The sequence below is a fragment of the Camellia sinensis genome, chromosome 12, assembly GCF_055761805.1.
Source record: "Camellia sinensis isolate YWXY chromosome 12, ASM5576180v1, whole genome shotgun sequence".
Classification (NCBI taxonomy): domain Eukaryota; kingdom Viridiplantae; phylum Streptophyta; class Magnoliopsida; order Ericales; family Theaceae; genus Camellia; species Camellia sinensis.
The window spans coordinates 82,108,605-82,131,090 of NC_138972.1; the positions used below are offsets into that span (position 1 = coordinate 82,108,605).

General features: G+C 38.7%; 1 long non-coding RNA gene across 3 annotated transcripts; it reads right to left on the reverse strand.

Moving 5' to 3' along the window:
• Positions 1-2,057: 2,057 nt before the first annotated feature.
• On the reverse strand, positions 2,058-11,977 carry LOC114303606 (uncharacterized). 3 transcript variants are annotated; one of them, XR_014346686.1, is made up of 7 exons: positions 11,799-11,977; positions 7,224-7,699; positions 6,652-6,777; positions 3,376-3,541; positions 3,087-3,280; positions 2,500-2,953; positions 2,058-2,395 (listed from the first exon to the last, which is right to left on the reverse strand). It is a non-coding gene; the product is annotated as an uncharacterized LOC114303606 (long non-coding RNA). The 3 variants fall into 3 exon arrangements; XR_014346688.1 differs by lacking the exon at positions 11,799-11,977 and adding an exon at positions 9,317-9,393; XR_014346685.1 differs by lacking the exon at positions 11,799-11,977 and having other exon boundaries at positions 7,224-8,012.
• Positions 11,978-22,486: the final 10,509 nt, after the last annotated feature.

Sequence of the window (22,486 nt, forward strand, 5' to 3'; positions counted from 1 at the left end):
CTTGTCAATATCAGTAGTGACTTAGTTGCTTGCCCTTAAATAGATTGCCTATTTCTTTGTACATGGATGAGGATGGTGAGCAAGCATCTGCACCACCTGCTCTTCAGCACATTTATGGAGAGTGTAAATGGTGGGAATCTCTGGAATGGGATGATCTCCATACCAAAACCTCTCTTCATCATTTCTTTTCCAATAGCTAACCAGGTATTTGTACTTATTTTTTTCATCAAATTTGATTGAAAATTTGATTCAAAGCTTGATATCGTGTAGAACACTTCAATTCGTACTCTTTTTTTTTTGGATAATATATTTTTGAAAAATTCTAAACTTACCCAAAAACTTGTTTTAACTATTTTTGTATAGAAGAAAATCATCCCTGATATTCTTTTTAGAATTTTATCAAATTTAAATAAAAATACCACTGTTTGAAATTTGGTGAAGGATTTGATTCATCATTGATTTGGTGCCAAATTTGCCATCAATGGTTCAGCTGATAGTAAATTATGTTTTGATCGTTAAGGCCATTAGATAGCATTTAGTTCATTGGAATTAAGTGGAATTGATGATCATTCTATCAAAATATTCATTCCTATATTTGGTTAGACTAAAAAAATAATTGCAAATGCATTTCAAATATAATCATCTTTCACCATTTTAAAGGAATAGTAATCACCATTCTCATTTCAATCAACCAAATAGAGTATAATTTTCTTCTGTTTATGGCAATGAGGATCAAGTAAGAGAATTGCCATTTAACTTTTTTTATTATCAAAACTATTTGTGATGATTGTTTTATTGGTATCGAAATGTTTTATAAGATCATTCATGTGTTTTGTCAAGAGTATGAATCCAGTTTACTCCGATTTGGACTGAAGGACATGAAGGTTAAGTATAGACACAAAAACTCTACTTTCTTTTTTTCTTTGACCACAGAGCTAAACTTGGTTTTGGATTTTTGTCACCAGTTACTTACTGTGGTTGCAGTTGCAAAAACTTGAGTTTGTGTTTATCAAACGGTTGAGTTTTGGAATGTCTGTATTGAATTATCATATTTCTTTAGATATTGAATCATGAATCCTATGAGTATCTAAGTTGTATGATTAGTGAACTCGCCTTATTGGAATTATTTTGTCTCTAATGATAACTAAATTGTACGAGTACTTTTTCTTTACACTCTAGAATCACAAAAAATTTTACAAATTTATTTTGTAGTTTTAACTTTACCTATTGAAAATTTTCTCGTTTTCATATACTTAATATATTTTAACACTAAATATCAAACTAATTGTCTTTTTCTTCTTCTTTATTAAAGGTCCAGAGGAATAGTGTTGCTCAAGTTGTAATTGGGATAAATTGCTAAAAAGTAGAAGTTATTTTGAAGTATTTTGTTGCAACACCTAAATTGAATTTGCAAACTATGGTTGAGACTTGTGGTACTCTGGATCAAAGGGGATTACTGGCTGGTTTTCTCTTTGATTGCCATGATTATTTTGTGGAATGAGATTGTACTGGTTTTCTAATCAGCAGCGCTAATGCTACATGATCACTTCTCATAATGCGAATCTCACTCCCATCTCCTCTCAGATCTCACAAGTGTTGTGCGAAATTGCAGCTTCTTTGATTTCTTTCCTTAATCAAGGCTTTGAATCAAGGAACTCTCAACCAACAACGAAATTGTGATCCAACTGCCATAGCCACCACCCTTCCACCTCCGACGACTACCTAGCTCTCCCCCACCCGCACAACGATGTTGGGTTAATATTGAGATATTTCTGACACAAATTCGAAATGTCATGACACACTAATACAACCTGACACGACACAACACATATCCAATTGTGTTCTTATCAAGTTTGTTCTCTCCTTAATTGGAGAAGGAATATAAAAAAAAAGAAAAAAAAGTACAATATTCCTCAGTTTGGCAGACAGAAATTAAGATAGAAAGATAAACTGACTTTTTTGTTAGTGTTATGTATCCCATGATTTTAATTTAGAATTTTGGTTTTTATTTTAGTAAATTATATTTAATTCGATGTATTACCATACATGCGTATAACTTGTAACACAACTTCTAGTAATAATAAATACACCAATATAGTTAGGTTCTGAGTAACCTCTACAACCAAACCATTCAACAAATGGACCAAAATATCTGAAATTTTCAGTAAGATCAATCTTAGCTTCTCAACACCACTAAAGGTTTTTTAATAGGCTCACTTTTAACCTAAATCGTTTGTGTGATAATATAGATATATGCATGTGTTTATGTAAAGAAGATACTCGCTCATCGCGTAGTGTATAAAGTGGTAGCGGTGTAGAAGTAGGCTGCAACAGTAGGGTCCTATGTTCTATACACTCCCTAAATGCACAGTGGCCACTCAGACACATCCAGAACCTACAACATTAAAGTATATAATTTGTTAGGCATATGAATAGATTTTTTTAAAAAAAATTAAAATTAAAATATAGTAAGTAAAAAAAACAAAATTTGTACTGCACCTAGAAGGCATCTGAACTCCCTTCTTCACTTGAAATTAATTCGTCATTTGCTTGATATGTGTAATGAGTTCAGCCCTGAGCACCCTTTTGAGCTTCTCACACATTTGTTGTGTGTTTTGGACAATCATTGAGGCTTGCTCCTGCATTAACTTCTCCCAAACTTGTTGAGTGATCTCGGTACACCGCACGTTGAGGCGCATCCCCCCCATATGTCTGAAAATACCCAAGTTGTGTCACTTGGAGGGACTCGGGCTCATCAAAGAGTTGCCAAGTATACCCGTCCTACATTTTAAAAACACAAGTACACAACAACGCAAAAAAAATACGATGGTGGAAAAATTAAAAAAGAAGAAAAACACAATACTTGATGTTGTATTTGCGAGAAATGTGTCTGCCCCATCGTAAGAGGTGGGCCACGAAGCTCCCAATTGCAGGAGTTTTGAGACGATATCTTCTGTACCATTAGTTCCACGTTTATAATATTAGCTAAACATTTAAAGTGATATTTAAATCTTTAAAAATTAATTTTCACTAATAAACCACTACTGCTGAATTATTGCTACAATAACCCGCCGAGTTACAATTACCATATGTGAGGCGAATGTGGTGCCGTTACGCACTATCTGTCCAAGTTGGCCATTCAAGGAGGCATCTTGATCCCCTACTGGTTGGAATGTGCTGTCAATTGGATGTCCATCCTAGCACCAGTATTCCACTCCTTGATGCCCCCTAACATAGCCTTGACTACACCTAGTCAAGGTAGAGTTAAAAGTCGCTAGGCCTGAGAGAAACAATGATAATGAACAAGTTGAAGATAAACAAAGTATGGCATGATTAACATAGCAATTAATGTAAAATCATTAAAGATGTACATACCTGAGGTGGGATGTGATGATGATGGTAGTGATGTGGTTGCAAGTGATGATGAAGGTGCCAATGATGGTGGCTATGATTGAGGCTTCTAGGATGATGGCTGTGAGGTAGAGGTGTGAGTGTAATCTGAATGAGCAAGATGATTGCAGCTTCCCTTTGACATAGTAATCTGTAAGAAATAGAATTGATAAATTCAAGGTACAGACATAATTAGTTAGCTGAGAGTAATAGCTCATCAATAGAATTTTTTTTTTTTTTATAATTAATAGCTCATCAATTGAATTGATAATACATGATATGGACATAAACAGAAAATATGTTACATCTCATTAATTCAAGTAATAATTCAATCCCATCACACTAAAACAAGATATACTTGCGATCATGACTGTATTACATTTCAATAATGACAGTCAAGTATGTATTGCAGTACACTGTCCCTATGTGAGGATTTTTGTCTCTCTTACTAGCATAACTCACAGTATTTGCCTTTAAAGTCATACATCACAATATTGTGTGGCTCAACGATCATCCTGGCCTTTACACAAAAACAAAACTCATTGATTATATAGTTTTAAAACTTCTTTGCCAAGTTTTGAGGACCATCTAACAATCTATTGATTTCTTCAGAAAATATGATATTATTTGTTGTTTACAAAGACTCATTCAAAACAAACATGTAAATTCAGAATAAAATTATATGTTGGTTGGCATAGATTTAAAGACAAACATGTTCCTTGATCTAGGTGTAGAAAGTTTTGAACTGTTCGTGTCAAATCTGATGATCGTCGACACGAGACAGTTTGCTCTTAACTACTTCAAGGTGTTTGTTTTGTAGCTTGAAAGATATGTATAGGGTAAATAACAATCGACTTCCTTGAGGTTAAGCCAAAAAATGATATGCCTCTTGAAGTTTGATTTGACACTAAACCCCATGGTGTCAATACCTAAATGAAAAATGAATACCTTAAAACAAAAAAATTTCAAATTACAAAAATAATTATTTTATTTCCCTCCATTCTCCTCTTTTCTTTTTCTTCTCTCTCATCCCACCACTATTACCCATAACCACCACCTAAAATCACCACTACCACCCACCTCCACCACCATATATTTATAGAAAGAGAGAGAGGTGAACACAGTGAGGTTTATATTGTTGTGATATATACTCACAACCACTTTTTTTGTTCATCGCAGCCATGTTGCTGATAACAGTTGCATCATTAGTGAATGGTGGGTTCTCAGAAATCAAAGGAAAGAACTTCTAGTACCCCTTGCCTCCTCCTCTCCCATTGGCGCAGCGCCTTCCCTCTCCTACCTCATCATCGCAATCCCTCACATCCCTCATCCCCAACCCCATCCTCACTCCCCAACCCAATCGAAACCAAATCTGTAAACTTTGGCAAAAAAGGAGACTGAGGAAGAAAGACGGAAAGAGTTGAGAGAACATAAAAGGAAAAATAAAGAAGGAAAAAGCGAAATTTACTTAAGTGGTATTAATTTCACAGTAAAATTTTAATAATACAATATAAATAAAATAAAATATCTATTTTTGGGGCATCATAACTACATGCTGTTAGTTTGGACGAAAAACATCACTTTTCACTTTGTTATCAACTTCAGGGGGTTAAATGTCACAAATCAAATTTCAACAAGGCACTACATTTTTTGGCCTAACCCCAAAGGTTTAAAGTATAATTTACCCAAATATGTAAATATCATATACATTTGAATATAAAAATTATCAAGATTGGGCTCGTGAGATAGGTTACTATATGTTCACACCAATGAGTTTGTACTCTTGCATTATTTTTTTATTGGCATCAGGGTGTCCAGATCAAAACCCGACTAATCCCCAAGGGTGCACAGGCCCTCGGCAAGGAGTTTCCCACAAGTGCACCACGGTTAATTCAAGAGTTTTCCCAATCCGATGGCCCCAAAAAATTGTTAGCACCTAATAGGGTTTTGATCCTTGAACCTTGGAAGGAGCACACCCCCAAGACCCAAGGCCTTGCCACCAAATCAACCCCTTGGGGTTATACCCACACATTATTTATCTAGATAAAAAAATTATGCTCTTCCCATCAGCACAATCCACATTATCAACACCATCATAGTTTCTCAATGGTCAATTAGATTTAGTTTTCCACATCATGGAGTTATTGTGCATAAAAATTTATATAATCTTCCATCAAGTAACCTTTACCCATCTAATAACTTGGCCCAAAATAAAACCCATGGGCAACCCCTAGAACCCATGTCCAACAATTATTGAAATTACCATAATACCCTTAGTACTAAAACCTATTATAATGACATAAATTTGTCCAGCAGTGCAATAAATTAAAATAAATATATATAAAGACTCAAAATATTCCAAAACTTCAATCCTTGATGACTTAAACATACTTTATGTGGAATTCCGAATTTCTTCTTTCCGTGTTCGCCATCACTAAAACCCTTACACCTCATTAAGAGATTAAGGGTTCAAGTCTTGTCAAAGAAATACTCCTCATCCCTACACTATGGCCCTCAATGTACCAAAGAATGGGTAATTACTCTTTCAACCTCCAACTATCACCAAAATTTAACTTTGGTATACTAACTTCTAATTACAACAATTAAGTTGTCAAACTTGACCTCGTGTTTCAATGTGGTCCACCCATCACTCACTGTCAAAATTTTGTATGGAAAACGCTGCACATTTTTTGGAAGATAGAAATTATAGTGTAAATTACATTTTTCACCTTTCAACTTTGACTCAAATTCCACTTTGGTCATTTATGTTTCAAATTTTTAATGAAGAGTGATGAGATAATCACATTGAAATAAGAGTTGCAGTTTGAGGACTTAATTATTATAATTAGAATGTGAGGAACGAAGGAAAAATTCATATGAAAGTTGTAAAAAGAATTGTATAAACTTGCACACATATCATGAACACGATTATAAAATGTGCTTTTGCACATATGTGAATGCCACCCTAACTGCCAACTCCCTCTCCCACTCTCCCTCACCCCTCCACCCCAAACCTCTCTAATGCCTTCCTCTCTCTGCCAAACCCACATCCGCCACCCTCATCACTTTTCCCCACCCCTCTACCACTATCCTCCCCTACCCTTTCCCCTTCATCCTTTCCCCGCCCTTCTACCACCACCCTTTTTTCCCTCCCACATCCATACATGCCACCATCAACGCCCTCTGCCACCATCGTAAACCATCAACAACAAGAATTCAACATAATATCCAGATCTAAAATTACACACACAAATGACTTACTGGTGAAGTTGGGAATGGGCACACAATAGTGGTGACAACTTTGGAGCTGTTCAAAGGTGGTGGTTGTCGATACTGATTAGTTACTGATGCAAGTGGTTGCCAACGTTGGTGGTTGCCATTGGAGAGCTACAAAAGTGAGATAATGAATGAGTGAGACAGTTGAGAGAGAAGAAAATATTTGGGGGAAAAAATCTAGGGAAAGTCAGGGGAAACAAATAGAGAGCCAAAACATCGTCGTATTACAGTCGAGTTTTTTTGCAACGACAACAATGCTGCCATAAAAAATTAGTATTTGTGATGGCAACCTCTAATTGTTGCATATATGATATAGACACTTACTTTTTTCAATGATGGAACATGCTGTGGCAAAAAATTGTAGGCAATTTTGCATTAGCACGGTAATTCCATAGCAAACACTCACTTTTTACGACAGCATTGTCACTACAAATATTTTGGTCGCTAATAATATTTTACACAATGACAAAAAGGTCAACATTTTGCAACGATATTTGCACCATCACAAATATTTCCAATGCAAATACCAATTTTCTAGTAGTGTTAATCTTTCTAACCTCATCATCCATCAAGTATTTCCCATTGTTCCTTGCAGTTATGGTTTCATTTCCACAAAAAAATCTTGCTGTTGGTATGAACTCTTCAAAAGTTGTAGGAGCATCAATCAGCACACCACAAGGAAAATTATGCTGTTCTTGCAGTTCTACCACCTCTTGAATCTTCTCCTCGACATGCTTTCCCAACAGTGCGCGTCAGACAAACATCCATTGTCCAAGTCCATCTATTTCTTCCTCAAGTCTTTGCATGGATTCTATTATCTCTTGTGCATTTTTACACCAATGTTGAGCCACTTTCCTTGGTCTTTTGGCTGGATGGTGCTCTGCGCCTCTCAGTTCTGTTTCTACATCATCCACTTTAGTGCTCAAATCCTTTATCTTTCTTTTGAGATTTTTCATGTTTGGATTAAGGTTTATGTAATGTCCCAACCATTTACTAAATAATGAATATATGAATTCCATGGTGTGGTCAGTTCCTGCAAATATAGAAGTTGCGAGGTATTGTAGTTAAAAGGGAAAAAATCCTGAAGAAAACCACAATATCAATTTTGACGGTTGTTAGAAAGAAATTTGAAATTTGATTATAAATTTATAAGGGGAAAAAATCAAGAGAGAAATAATGCTAATATAAGCAAATTGACTTCATATTTACCTCAAAATAATAAAAAATAAGTCCTCTTTTTTTTTGGACAGGTTAGAAAATTAGTCTTGAATCACTGACAAAATGGTAATTGTGCTACAAATATATATCAGTAACAATGAACAAGCATTTATCTTCTTGAATTTTTTGCTATGTATAAAATATTTCATTTTGGCTGATGTTTTGAAACAGAAACAAGTGTAAGATCCATAAGAGAGTTTGGAACCATTCAACATCGAAACCCACAAAACATCTACAAAAGAAAAAGAAATAATTACAATTTATCTATGAAAAGGAAATGTATCTCTAGGGTTTAAAATTCATCATGAAGTTGCCACATTCCGGCCAAATTTTATATATGAATATGGCACTCAAGCTGAAGTACATGTGGAAAAATGCTTCAGCCACTTTTAAGAAATATAATAAACCAGCTACAAAATTTGGCATATGTAGGAGTAGTTATGCTGTTAACAGTTCTGCTGAAGCTTGAAGAGAAAATCCGAGGATTTGATAACATTTGTTAATCCAAAGTCAATAACGAACTACAGGAAGTAGATGGGCGGTGGTCTGGTCACCAAGTTTCTAAATTTAGAAAATGGTTCTTAATTTACAATCCTTGTCATATTTAGACTAATTTGTTAGAATTGCCAAATTACAATTACAGTTTGAAAGCCTAGGTTTTCTATGCACACGGTATTTTTTGTTAGTTGCTACATTTTTACGAAGTTAAATGGAATGCTTTTCAGACATTTCCATCAAGAGTCTGGAATTTCGATTCTAAAATAACTCATGAAAAATCATAGGATCCACTGTGTTTGTAAAGTGGGACTACTATATACACCCTCCTATCATAACAAAAGTTAGGAATTTTTTCATGTTAGTTACGAATTATCATGGTGTAATTACCAAGGAGCATACCATAAGAATCTTAGTTATAAACTATTGTGGTAATGTATGAACATTAAAAGTTACGAATTTTGTGGTGAGCAAAGCTATTAACGTTTTTATTACAAATCATTGTGGGGTCACAATTACACTTGAAATCAAAGTTTTTTTTTTTTTTTCTCCTGGCCAAAATAGCAATCCTGTTGTTCATACGTAAAGTTGAAGGAGACCCAGCCACCATTGATATGTAAGGCCCACGTGAAAATATGGTGCCTGACGATGCATATATGCATGCATTACATCATAGCAACCTCGGCTTCAGGCGGGGGGTGTGTGGTTGTTTTGGTAATATATATACTTTTGCCATCCATCCTAATATACTACCAGAAGGGTGGTGCATTTTTTTTATTCCGTGATATATATCCTTCAACTTTTGAAAAAAATAAATTTGTAAACTACCCGCTAATGCAATGACAAAATAACAACATAAACTATTTTTAGAAATCTTTTCATAAATAGTATTCATATACTTGTACTCATAAATAAAACTTTCTATTTAAGTATTTACCTGATATCCGTGTTTGCTTATGTCAGCCGCTTGACCCAAGGCCCCTTCTGCATTAGCACACGCAATGCCATCTGCTTGAACAAGTAAATATGTTGATTGGAGTTTGTGTATTATTTGACCTATTTTAACTTGCGTAGCTTTAATATGTAGTTCACTTGTTGAATTTTTCCTTTACGAATTTGACATAACTTTGAAATCTAAAAACAACCCAAATATCCATAGACATGCATATGGGTCAAGTCAGTTTAATTTCAATTATGTCTAGAATAAAACTAACCAAAAATAATTCTCACATTTGGAACTGAAAACTAGACCAAGAACCAAATTAGTTTTTAAATTTTTCTTTTTCTTTTAGATTTTTGAAGCCTAAGTTGAGAGATACTGAGAATCTCTACATCTTGTTCAAATTTACACTCTTCTAAAAAATTATAAATTTAGCATAGAAAATCTCAGTAATCTTTCTAAGAATTTTCTTGCAGAGAAAAAGAAAATAAATAAATAAAGGTTTTATACCCCTATTTTGTGGTCTAGAAAACAAAGAAAATAATTTGTGAAACAAACCTTGAAGCTTTGTCCAAAGACAACAGAGGACTCAAATGCTGAGAAGGATTCTGACATAGAAAAAACCTGCCACCAACTTTCGATCGACCTTTCCCTTCTACCAAAAAGAAAGGGAAAATAAAAAACAAAAAACAATGAGGTAAAAAAATAGACATTTTCGCTTACAAACTTTTGACATTAAGGAAAAACTGAAAAACTAATGTAGACTGATCATAAAGGATCAAGAACTCAAACTAGTGAAACTACGAAAAAATGAATTACGATGATCTTTTTCATCAGTTGTAGTCAAAGTAAACAAATTAAATATAAAAAAAATGTGAAAGGTAATAGGAGAATTAGGTGCAGGGAGGTGATAGAAGAGGGCCATTTTGCTCCAAGGAGGCTTCTGTTTGGTTGATTCAAAAGTGACACCAACATAGAACTGAGATCATGTTTTCACCTCACATAATTTTTATTTTTATTTTTAATTTCACCTCACATAATTCAACTTCCACAGAGTTTATGAATATCTTAACACCCACATTCTTAAATAAAATACATATAAAAATTATTAGAAGCCGTTGCAAGCAAATTGTTGCCAATAATTTGTTTGTCGTGCACTCGCATAATGAGTGTCTCCTATCTAGTTGTACAAATGTGGTTATGTTTTTCATTTTATCAAATCATGAAACATCTGAAGTACTTACGGAGAGAAATAAATTTATTTTTTTTTAATTTAGAATCTAACAATGCATTTTCAAAAATTTTCAATATTGGTATCATAAATTAAGGGGGGAATTGCAAATTAGTGGAAAGTTGGTGTGTGAGGGAAAAATCCTTGCATTGTGAAGAAAGTAGGATGACACCTCCCAAGCTTGAAATCCCTGCAGGAACCCAAACACCATGAGTGCTGCTGCCCGGCCGGTGTTGTCAGCCGGAGAGCACTCTGACACTACCTCTGTTTGTTGAACCAACCTCTATATATATATATAGGGTCAAGTAACCCATCTTCTCAGAGATATCAATTCTGTTGTACTACTTTTAGGGGACAAGTCGGCTGCTATTTCATCTTACACATGGCTATATTATGGCATCATGTCCCCCTAGCACCCTACTCTGCTTGCTCAGAGGGTACCTCACTCCTTGGGGTTGCACCTGTCTCTGCCAACCACCATTTGTTGAGATGTGTTCCATGTGCAGGTATCAGGTCTTCAAGAGATTTGTAATTCTTCCTCCGATCTCCAAGAAGCTACTTGGTGGACCTATCCTTCTTCCCTCAACTCACTAGGAGTTGGTCAAGGCATTGTTCCCTTTATTGGGCCTCCTCTCCTGCAATGGTTGTGGGCCTTTCAAACAAAATAATTGCACTTTACTTTTATGAAAGTGCAAGTGAGACCTATGCCCCATGCCACAACTTTCAGTTGCACTAGACACATACCCATTTGAAGTTGCATGAAAATTACAATTATTTTGCTAACTTAGCACTCATTTGCAATTCCCCTTAATGAAATTTGGTTTTTTCCTTTTTATTCCATTAATTCTAATTAAATTTGACAAAAGGCATCTATACAACAAGGAGCATATATATAGATAATATTTAGCATTCTCTCCTCTATTTCTCACTCTCATAAAGGGAACATGAAGTTAAGTAAAAATATTTATACACTATTAAAATTTGGTGTGAAAATAAAGCCTAAAAAAAATTATCAATTTATATGAGTGTTTTCTATCTGATCACAATTATTACACCAATTATTTACTAAAATTTTCATTTTATCTATGATTAAAACTTAACTTCTTTTTTTAAAATACACAAGAACAACTATCTTTTATTGTAACAAACAATAAATCAAATAACTCCCTCAACCCAAATATTTTAATTGGGAATTTAGACATAGTTGATATGATGACAAAGGTGAACATGGAATTGGAGCAATCTTACCTCATGTTGGACCTAAACTCTTTATTCCAAGCTCAACCCTTGGACTTTTTGTTGGGACTGAGCCTTGCCTGCTAAGCATGTAATATAATTCAAATAAATTATTTGCATAGAAAAAAATTATATTAAAGCTACTATAGTTGCTTAGTGACTTAAGTCTATTCATTGTGAGAGGTCAAGTCAAAAATTGTATTCTTCTCATGAACTCAACATGTTCAAGAGGTTAATTATTTTTAGTATATACAAACAAAAATTATTATATTAGATTATTTAGAGGGGAAAAAAAATTAAGCTAGCCCAAACGTATAGTTGCTTAGTTTAGTGACTTAAGTCTATTCATTATGAGAGGTCAAGTCAAAAAATTTATTCTTCTCATGAACTCAACATGGTCAAGAGGTTAATTATTTTTTGTATATAAAAAAAAATAAAAAAATTTAGATACAAACAAAAATTTTATTCTTCTCATGAACTTAACATGTTCAAGAGGTTAATTATTTTTTGTATATACAAACAAAAATTATTATATTAGATTATTTAGAGGGGAAAAAATTAAGCTAGCCCAAACTTTAAGTACTAAACTCAAGCCCAGGTTCAAAAAAATAATTGGGCCTTAAAACTTATCCCACCATGACCCTACAGACCTATAATAATCTAACAAGGTAGGTCCATTGGGCAGATAGTCACTCCTATATGACGATAAAAAGTTAAATTAAGCAACCAATACATACTCAGTGTGTGCTAGTTGACTATTTTATGCTATATTTTGAGCCAAATTAGGTTAAATAAGCATAATGACCACAAATATATAATGGTGGCACTATCAAAACCTAACCCTTTCATGTTTTCTCTTTGTCTATTTATTCAAGAACACAACAAAAAAAATGCCCAAGTTTCAAACATAAATCTATTGTATTTATCCTAAATACTAACATATACAAATAGTTGTAGTAAATTACTCATTTTACATTGAATTCCAACATAAGGTTTATTTAGTTTGGTTATAACTGGATGCATATATGCTTTAGAAATGATGCATGCATATCGTTCCTGAGCATGATTGCTACGATTCTATATGCATACGATGTACATCATTTGTGTTTAACCTGTTCAACTAATGTCAAACTCAGATAAGGAGGAAAAAATCATCTTATTCAAGGTGGTTCAGCCATGTCATGGAGTACCATAGTGTGTAACACAAGTCATGGAGTATTGTTATGTTGTGTTGCATGTCCATGATGTGGCGATACATTCATTATGTTTTAAAATATATTTACTTTTATTTTGTTGGTTAGTAGCTGTGTGTGTGAATTTCTGACCACACTGCCAACTTAGTATTCAGCTGGAGAGCACTAGCAGAATAGATGGCACTTGAATGACCTGCAACAGAAAGAGAAGATTTCGGCGGTGGTTCGTCCACCCCGCACTCCGACGATCAAGTCAGTATATCTCTCAAAGATAATCAATAGTGCTAAACTCACTATTCAGAATATAAATTGTGTACCTTAGACCCATCGGGGGTGCCTCTCTTTTATAGTAAACTCAATCCTTGTCCCAACAGAAGCCTAGCTTCAATGGACTTTTGCTCAATGTTTATCTAGGACTCCTCTATAGATAGAGATAAACTCCCTAAGAGCTTTATCCTTATCCAGGCTGAGTCCCATCATCATCCTAGGACTCTTGTGCCATATCCGTTTATCTCGAATTCCGATATCTTCGGAGATAACCTCGGCCATGCCGAGATTATCTTGGCATAACGACAGGACACGTGGCACCTCGACTGACACGTCGGCGTCACCTTGCCACGTGTTGGTACTCAGAACATATATCCCCACAACTGCCCCCTAGGTTCTATTACCTCGGCCTTCTGAGGTGATGGAACCTATATTGGTACCTCCTGCCAGTACATCGGCTTAAAGTGTCTTAGCCGAGATAATCATTAAGGCCGACATGTCTCTTTAAAGAACAAGATTTCTAAAAGCCCCTTCATGCGTATGAGTTGTCATACAGTAATTCAACCATTTCTGTTACATATCCTTTTTTTATTGGGTCGTACCTGACACGTGCCTATGAGTTGTTTCGCGCTTGCGTGCTCCGTCTGACGCATACGTCATTCTAGGCGCATTTAATTGCTTTCTTTTTGCCGCCGTTTCAAGTTTTAACAAAACTTCTTTCCCTCTTCCGTCTCTTCACTTTTCTCCATTGCTGTTTGAGGCTTTCTCTCTCTCTAGCTTTTTCTCTTCCAAATCCTCCATTGCTCAAGTTTCTAAAGCTCTGCAACTTGCTCCGTCCACCTCCTCCGGCGAGGTTCTTGCTAATCTTTGAAGCTGCTGGCGTTCGTCTGACTTCGGCGATCTCAATTCCGGCTTTTTCTCTTCGGTGAGTTTACTGTTTCTCCTAGTTTCAGTTCTTGATGTTCTTCATTACCTGTTGCCATTACTGCTTTGCTTAAACATTCGATTTGTGAATCATATATCTGAATGTTTCTATTTCGTGACTTTGCTTTTGCTCATGTCTTGAATACACACTGCTCATAACTTTTCTGCACTTTTGCCACTGTTCTTGACCCTATTCCCTTTGTACTTACAATGTTCTTGATAGTCCATCTTTGTTCTTGATTCTAAAGCGCCTTCTTGCTTTTCTATTTTCCAGATTCGTGCCTTCAATCTTCATTTCCATAGATCTAGGTTTGGGATTTGTTTGTAGAACTTAGACAATTGTTTAGAGAGAATTGAAACGATTCCCCACAGATACTGTGTATTTTTAAGCTTTAGCTGAGGTCCATAAAAACCTTTTGAAACACACCCTTCTGAAATCCAACCCCTTTAGTCTAAGCCGATATCATGGGTATGTGGAAGCATAGGGTAGACACCCCAACCAAGCTTGAATACTTCAGGCAAGAGTTTTGCATTCCTGCCGACGTCCATCTGAGGTTGGCGGGGGAGGATGACTCCATCATGCCTACAGCTGAGTCTATGCCCTTCCCTGTTGTAGCTTTTACCAAGCCGGCTCCCACTAAATACCCTTTTCCGTGGGATACTTCATTACTATAAGTTGAACCCCATGCAACTTACCAACAATTCCTATCGAGTTATAAACGGTATAATTGCCTTAGCTAAACAAGAAAATGACAGGATTACCTTAGCCGACATCCAATATTGCTACACCATGTGTGGCCTCAAAAACGATACGGGCTACGTTTACCACCTTAAGCCGAGGTCCACAGAGTACAAAATCGTAGCCGACCTCCCAGACTCCAACAAGGGAGTTGGAGATGATTACTTCATTACCTCGAGGAACTGGAAGTTCGCTCCAGACGAGGACCTTCATCTCTACCCTCTTCCTCGATTAGTTTTTGTAGAGGGCAAGGGTAAGAGCCCTGTGTTCATACTAACTTGTTTTTAAGGTCTTCAATACTTTATTTTTTCTAATGTCTGTTTTTCCTTGCAGCTCTTCCAAAACCAGGGAAAGACTTCCGCAAGTCTTTTTACCCAAGCCAGGGTTTAAAGAAGCTACTAGACCTTCCAGTCCACAAGCGCAAGGCCCCACTGGTACTCAATTTCATTCCTACATACAAGTCAGCTCTTCCCGACGTCCCCAAGAAGAAGAAGAAGAAGAGTCTGTCTCCTCCTTCCGCCACAACTCTTCAAGCTGCCTCCACATCTCGGCCAGATCAAGGGTCAACTTCTGATCCAGCAAAACAGCCGTCTACCTCGGCTCCATTTCTGATCCCAATATCCCAACGAAAACGTCGGCGACAACTTGTTCTTGCCGTCGAGATGGGCCGCCCAAAACCAGTTGCTAAAGATCTCCAGGCCAACATTCCATCTGATGTTGATGCTCAACCAGCTCCAACTCAGCCTCCAAAGCCAAAGCAAAAAAGGATCAAGAAAGCTCAGCCAAAGGCAACGGTGACTCAGGTTGACACTGAGGACACCTTGCCAATCTCTAAATTGGTTGAGAGCGATGAGTCCCAATCTGCTGCTGAGAAGAGGCGTGTCGAGGCCCAACCATCCAAGTCTACCCGACCAAAGAGGCCGAGGTCATCTGCTGCAACCACCTCGGGGTCTCAAAAACATGATGCCCCCTGGGCTCCCAAAATCACACTAGAGGATAAGCCAGTCATGGCTAACGATAGTGCTGATGACATTAATGTCGGCGTTGTTCTTAGCACCACGGTGTTTCTTCCCGGTGATCTCGACCGAAACGCCGAGTTGAGCGAATATGAAAACTATGCTCTGATGCTCCAGCGCTCTGTCTAAGTAAGTGTCTTCATTTGGTAATTTTTCTTTATTTCTCTTCATTGTATACTTATAACATTTGTAATAACTTTTACTCTGTATTATTTTTTCTCAAGCAATGCAGCACGCCCATTCCTTCTCACTACAATCTTTCGAGAACCGGAAGAAGCTGGATGAGAAGAAGAGGGAGGTCTCCAGTCTTCAAAAGTCTAATAAAAACTTACAATCAAAGATGACGACCTTGGAGGATCAAGCCGAGGATGCTATTAAAGCTCAGAATGACGCCGAAGAAAGGGCAGAATCTGCTGAGGCCATTAAAAAGGTTCTCGAGGCCGAGAAAAGAGAGGCCGAGGAAAAGACGTCCTAGGCCCAGAAAGAACTTCAGGATGCTCTTGCAACAAAAGAGGCCGAAATCAAGGCCGTTGATGAAAATATGGCCGATGTCACGGCGAGCTATGAAAAGCAAGTGAAGCAGGCATGCAACAAGGGTTTCATCCTTGGTTGGATGTCTCTTCTAAAAAAGCTTGAAGTCCCCGAGGACTCGCCCCTCAGGAACGCTGATGTCATTCCTCTTCCATTCCCTCCAACTCTAAGTCAATTCGATGACGAATCTGAGTCTGAGGAGGAGACCTTGGTAAAGAAATCAAAGGAGGCTGCTGGGACCAAGTCCCCTTCTCTGAATGAGCAAGTCCTGGACTTGACTCAAGACGAGGAGGGTGAGGAGGTTCCCCAAGATGCTATAGCTGAGAAGGCATCAGCCGACGTTCCCTTTGCCGACAAGAGCCTTGATGAAACCCTTTAAGAAATTGAGCCGAGCTCGCGGCGGAAAAGGCTGCCGAGGCCTTTTCCCAGCAGTCGTCTGAACTTCAGACCCAATCATCCATTGTTGCCGAAGAGTCTTTACTTTGATGTCTTTTTCCTTTGTATTTTGTACTCTTGTTCTTCTCTTTTTTGGACCAATTTGTGAGTTTTGGCCGACGTGCCTTCTTTTGAATGTTAATACAACTCTCTTTCTCTGAATGCTTGTATCTTTGTCTTGTATGCTCCCATACTTAGAATATTTTGCATATCTTAAATAAACACTTCAGTCCTTGTGTAACCTTCTCGGGGTGACACACCTTGGTTATACAAACTGATGATTTACCTCGGCAAGTACCCAAGTACCTTTCTTGGCCTAATAAAATTTCAACAGGTGTTTAACCTTAGTCTTCAACTTGTAAACTTTTCTCAAGTTTCAACAAGTGTTTAAACATCATTTCAGGTTAACTTCAACTTGTAAACTTTTCTCAAGTTTCAACAAGCGTTAAACATCATTTCGGTTTAACTTCAACTTGTAAACTTTTCTCAAGTTTCAACAAGCGTTAAACATCATTTTGGTTTAACTTCAATTTGTAAACTTTTCTTAAGTTTCAACAAGTGTTAAACATCATCTCGGTTTAACTTCAACTTGTAAACTTTTCTCAAGTTTCAACAAGTGTTAAAACCATTTTTCTTCTCTTTGCCCCCTGATGTGAACCTAAGTTCCACTTGGGTTCTCATTATACATGTATTCCAGAAACAATGTTATGTATCTTTATCAGTCACAGGCGTATAAACATATAGACAAGCGAAAACTTTATTTATTTACTTCGGCAAATGACAGTTTCACAAAAAATTCTAATGATAAAAAAATTTCAAATTGTAAGTGTTCCAAGGCCTTGGCAACTCTTTGCCCTCGGCAACTCTTTGCCCTCATTATCTTTAAGCCGATATGCACCATTGCCCAGTACCGAGATGATTCTATAGAGTCCTTCCCAATTCGGGCCAAGCTTCCCCTCTCTGGGATCCTTCTTGTTGCCGACGACTTTTCGCAGGACGAGGTCACCGATTTAAAACTCCCTTGGGTTGACCTTTTTATTATAAGCTTTGGCAAGCTGCTGCTGGTATGCTGCCAGCTGAATTGCAGTTTTCTCCCTTCTTTCTTCTAGTAGGTTCAGATCTCGGGCTAAGAGTACATCATTAGTCCCGTTCTCTACTCCCTGGGTTCTGATCCCAGGGATGCCGATCTCCAGCGGAATGACAGCTTCTGTGCCATAAGCCATGGCAAAGGGGGATTCCCCTGTTGATCTTCTCGGTGTAGTCCGATATGCCAGAGTACATTGGGCAACTTGTCTACCCACTTTCCTTTTGCTGCCTGCAGCCTCTTCTTTATCCCATCCAAAATTACTTTGTTGGATGCTTCTGTTTGTCCATTGCTTTGGGGAAAGCTTGGTGTTGAAAGTAGTTCTTGATCTTGAACTTTGCATAGAAGCTCTTAATTAGCTTACTGTCAAATTGTGTTCTATTGTCTGCAACTATTGCTCTTGGAATCCCAAATCTGGTGATGATATTTTTCCAAATGAATTTCTTCACATCCACATCTTGGATTTTGGCAAGGGGTTCAGCTTCTATCCACTTAGTGAAGTAATCTGTTGCCACCAGCAAGTACTTCCTTTACCCAGTTGCTTGGGGCAGTTGTCCAATGAGATCCATGCCCCATTGGGCAAATGGCCAAGGACTGGATACAGGGTTCAGGTCTGCTGCTGGTTGGTGTATCAATGGTGCAAACCTTTAGCACTTTTCACATTTTTTCACATAGGTTTCTGCATCTTTCTGCATGTAAGGCCACCAATACCCCTGGGTAATGGCCTTATGGGCAAGCCATCTGCCTCCAGTGTGGCTTCCACAAATTCCTTCATGAATTTCATCTAAAAAAATCTTCAACCTGCAAAGGATGTACGCACCTCAAAAGGGGTCCAGTGAAGGATCTTCTGTAAAGATGTCCTTCTGCTGTCAGACTGAATCTTGCCGACTTCAATTTGATCTTGTGTGCCTCATTGTGGTCATTTGGAAACTTTCTTTCTTTCAAGAATGCAACTATTGCATCCATCCAGCTTGGTCCCATGTTTATACACATTGCTTCATGCTCTGTGGTCAGTGGTTCGATGCTCGGGCCCGACAAATAGTCAACCATTATTGTCCTTGGTTTTCCAAGTTGTACTGCACTAGCTAGATTGGCCAATGCATTGGCGTGACTGTTATCATCTCGACTGACTTGAAGTAGTCGACAATTCTGAAACAAGGCTACCAACTTGATGACCTCCTTTGCATAGGCCGACATCCTTTCATCTCGGGCTGCAAACTCGTCTGTTGTTTGGTTAACTATAAGTTGTGAGTCACAAAAAACTATTACCTCATCTACTTGTACTGCTGCTGCCAGTTTCAGTCCTGCAATGAGTGCTTCGTACTCTACTTCATTGTTTGAGGCTTTGAAACCCAAACTAATCGATTGTTCTAGTACCTGCCCATCTGGAGATATCAATACTACTCCTGCCCCCGCTCCCTGTCGGTTTGAACTCCCGTCAACGAACAGTCGAAAGGAGTCACCAATGTAAATGCTGCAGTGTCTGGGTTTTTCCTCTTTCTTTTGTTCCGTTGCCCTTGGTTGGGCTCCTTCTTCCTTGTTTGGACATCGTTCACCCTGGCTCATCGGAGCCCGATGCTTGATGGATTCTGGCGTAAACTCGGCCACGAAGTCGGCCAAAACTTGGCCTTTGATGGCTGTTCTGGATTTGAACTCTAAGTCGTATTGGCCCAAGGTCACTGCCCATCTGGCTATTCTTCCTGTCAAGTCTCTTTGCTGCAGTAAGGACTTCAAGGGGTGTTCAGTTAGCACCATAATCTTGTGGGCTTGAAAGTAATGGTTCAGTTTCTTTGAAGCCATTACTAAAGCTAGTGCCAACTTCTCTAGGGGTAAATACCTTGTTTCTGCATCAGCCAGGGGTTTTGCTTACATAGTAAGCAGCACTTTGTTCCCCTTTTTCTTCTCGGACTACCACTGCACTTATCACATGCTCTGAAACTGCAAAGTATAAAAATAGCTCCTCTCCAGGTTCTGGATTTGAAAGAACTGGAGCTGTGGTTAGATACTTTTTTAGGTCGGCCAAGGCGGCTTCGTATTCTTCGGTCCACAGGAAGTCTGTGGCTTTCTTCACTAAGTTGAAGAAAGGTTTGCACTTGTCTGAGCTTCTGCTGATGAACCTATTCAAGGCTGCGGCCCTTCAAGTTAGCATCTGCACCTATTTTGCCGACGTCGGGCTCTTTAACTCTAGGATGGCCTTGATTTGATCTGGGCTGGCCTCAATGCCCCTTCTGGTCACCAGGTATCCCAAGAACTTACCAGATCCAACTCAAAATGCACACTTCGATGCATTGAGTCAGAGCCGATATGTTTTAAGGATTTCGAAGACTTCTTTTAGGTCAGCCAGATGACCCTCAGGTTCCTTGGTCTTTACGACCATATCGTTGATGTAAACTTCCATCGTTCAGTCAATCAGGTGTCTGAACATCTTGGTTACCAATCTTTGGTAAGTTGCTCCTGCGTTTTTCAACCCAAAAGGCATCACTCTGTAACAGTACAGCCCTTTTGGGGTGATAAACGCAGTCTTCTCTTCGTCTGGGGGTCACATGGCTATCTGGTGATACCCCCTATAGGCATCCAGGAAGCTCATCCTTCCATGCCCTGACGTGGCATCCACTAGCTGGTCAATTTTGGGTAGAGGAAAGCTGTCTTTGGGACAAGCCTTGTTCAGGCTGGTAAAGTCCATGCAGACCCTCCATTTACCATTCTTCTTCTTCATCACCACTGTATTGGATAGCCATGTCGGGTAGTTAACTTTTCTAATGGCCCTGGCCTCCAGAAGTCTGTCTACTTCTTCCTCTACTACTTCGACATGCATCAACGTCGATCTCCATGTTCGTTGGATTATAGGTTTGGACGACCTGTCAACGTTCAGTTTATGGCAAGTGACCTCGGGGTCAATGCCAGGCATTTCGTAAGGCGTCCAAGCAAACACTTCAATATTTGTTCTTATAAAAGCTTCCAACTCTTTTTCCTCTTCTTCGGTTAAGCCCGAGCCGAGAAGAAAGAAACGTTCTTCATCCCTCTCCTGGACGAGGATTTTCCTCAGTGCTTCTTCACTCTTCTCGGCTGGCTCGTTGCCGACGTCTTCTAGGACTTCCATGTCCTCATCTTCAATTTCTCCCATTTCTGGCTCTCGTATGCTGCAAGTAGATTTCATTGCTGCCATGGAGCAATTCTTCGCCTGCAGCTGATCTTCTCTGACTTCTTCTATCCCATGCTCTGTTGGGAACCGCAGTAGTTGATGTAATGTTGAGGAGACAGCCCTCATTGCGTGTAGACATGGTCTCTCCAGGATTGCATTATATGGGGATGGTGTGTCGATTATGGTGAACTCTGTCTTTATCTTCCTGGTGCCTGCCTGCACCTCCAAGCTCGTCGTTCCAAGTGGCCATGTCGGCATTCCATTGAACCCGACCATTGGGCCATTGGATTGCTCCATATCATCTGGGTGAAGGCCAAGCTCCTTGTAACATCTGACATACATGATGTCACAAGAGCTGCCTTGGTCAATCAAGATGTGCTTTACTTGGTATTTCCTAACCTGGAGGGATACTACCAAGGCATCGTTATATCGTTATATGGATGCTGCACCATCTCGAGGTCGGCTTCTGTGAAGGACACTACTGGTCCCTGGCACTCCTCTGCCCGATGTCTTTTCTCCCCGACTTGGTAGACATGCTGCAAGTGCTTTACCTTCTGAGTCTCTCCCCTAATTTCGTTCTCGTTGACCTTCGAGTGAATTACATTAATTACCCGAGATTCTCCTGCCTGGAGTTGCTGTGTTGGGAGAGGCGAAGCTGCTAGTGCCTGAGGCAATCTTGCCTGTTCTTCTCTTGTCCTGGTCTCATCGACAAGGTCTCTCAGATGTCCTTGCCTCACCAGGTCTTCCAAGTGTGTTTTCAGGGCTCTGTAATCCTGGGTCATGTGCCCATCTTCATTGTGGTAGGCACAATGCCTGCCAAGGTTTCTTCCTATAAATTCTCCTGGTGTCCTCGCTGGCGTTCTGAAATAGGGTTCATTTTGAATTTTATCCAAGACTTTGTGAATTGGGATTCGGAACACAATTGTCACTGCCTGTGCAGCCCTCAGTTCTGTCTCTTACTTGTTGGATCCATTGCTACCTCAGCCTCACTTCGGCGAGCCGTTTCCTTTCTCTTGCTTTGTCTCCTTATTCCCCGACGTATCTTCCTCGGCTCTGGCATACTTCTCGATTCTTGCCATGAGCTCTTCCATGCTTTTTGGCAATGTCTTTGCCAAGGACTTTCGTAGCGGACAATCATCTTTTAGGTCGTTCTTGAAAGATGCGACTGCTACCTCTTGATTACACTCGGGTATTCGGTTGAACACCTCGTAATACCTTTTCGCATAGGCCCTAAGGCCTTCATCCTTACTGATCTTTAGGGCCATCAATGCATCCACCCTCAATGGCTGCAGTTTATTTGTCACGAACCTGGCCACAAACATCTTGGCCAGGCCTTACTAGGTCTTTACACTTCCCTTTGGTAGTTTGT